The sequence below is a fragment of the Zea mays genome, chromosome 4, assembly GCF_902167145.1.
Source record: "Zea mays cultivar B73 chromosome 4, Zm-B73-REFERENCE-NAM-5.0, whole genome shotgun sequence".
Classification (NCBI taxonomy): Eukaryota; Viridiplantae; Streptophyta; class Magnoliopsida; order Poales; family Poaceae; genus Zea; species Zea mays.
The window spans coordinates 229726777-229728116 of record NC_050099.1 but is presented as its reverse complement, the minus strand read 5'-3'; positions in this window follow the sequence as shown (position 1 = coordinate 229728116).

Here is a 1340-nt window from a genome sequence, read left to right as displayed (position 1 = left end):
GTGTAGTGTCTCCGTCTGAGTCGATTAAGGACCTTGTCGATGTAGGCGTGCTGACCGAGGACCCTTTAACTGGTCACATGCCTCATCATGGGTAAGCATTGCCTCGGGCAGACTAATACCAAAATAAGATAACACGCAATGGGAGTGGAGAGATGGCGAGAGTAGCGTGTACCCTCCGTGGCAAGAGGCTGGACGGTGGTGTATCTGTGCTCTCGGTTGACGTGAACTTGATCTAGTCTTAAGAACCCCGGTGGCGAGTTGACATATGCAAGGGTTAAGTGCTACATATGTCGTGTGATTGGAGATCCTGAGCTGAGTATTAATCGATTCGGATCGCCGTTACTTCTCGGACATGAAGACTTGGTCACTGACTTACACGTAGCATTCCAGTGAATAAAAAGGGTTGATAAGAAATTGGCTAGTATAGGTCAAGTGCTTGAACTAGGGTAGAAAGAACTCTAGATGCTGGTAACTTTACTTAACCTGACAATTAAAACTGGATTTTAAGGATCCACTACTAGTAAGCATTTCTGCAAACACGGTCTTTGATTCTTGACAAGCCATACCTTGATTCCCAAAGGCCAGCATATCCTTGAGAGTCTTTTATTTTGGCGGGTAAGACTTGTGAAAGTACACTTCGTACTTAGGGCTTTGTCCCATGTTGTTTTAGGTGAGGAAGCAGCAAATTTTTGTTGCTTTTATTCTAAGGTGGTACCTAAAGAAGAAAATCAAGACTGAAGCCCCGGGAGGAAGTGTCCTCCTTTAAAACTTTTTACTGTTTATCGGGAGGGGTTTTTGCCTCCCAGGTTATGTAATAATATTACTTCAGCGCTCTTATATTTGCTCTGGTCTGTAATAATACAACTCTTTCTATACTTTAATCTGAAATAAAGTTGTTGTAACTGCTTCCGCATACTCGTACCTCTGATGTGTTGTAATATCTGCGTGACGGGTGAAATACTCTTGGGCAAGGTAAAGAATACAGATACCGAATTTGTCAAGTGATCAGGTGCACCTGCAGGGTTGTCCGAGGTCTGATGGACAAGGACAACTGTAGGTGGGCCTAATGACTTGGGAGGTTCCGTCACATATTCCGTATATGAACAATTTGTGTGGAATGTAGGATATTTTTTATGCCGCTCTCGGATTACGATGTCCTGTGTGCAACCCTTCGGTTGGGCCATTGCACAGCAGACAGTTGACGCCGTCCTGTTAGTGATGGGGCCAAGTTCAGGAATTTTCTCGGTCGAAATCATTATTTCGGTCTCTTAATATAATATCGGGAGGACGATCTTTCGCTTCTCAGCCGAGTTTTTTTAGAAGATACATGGGAGGAGAAG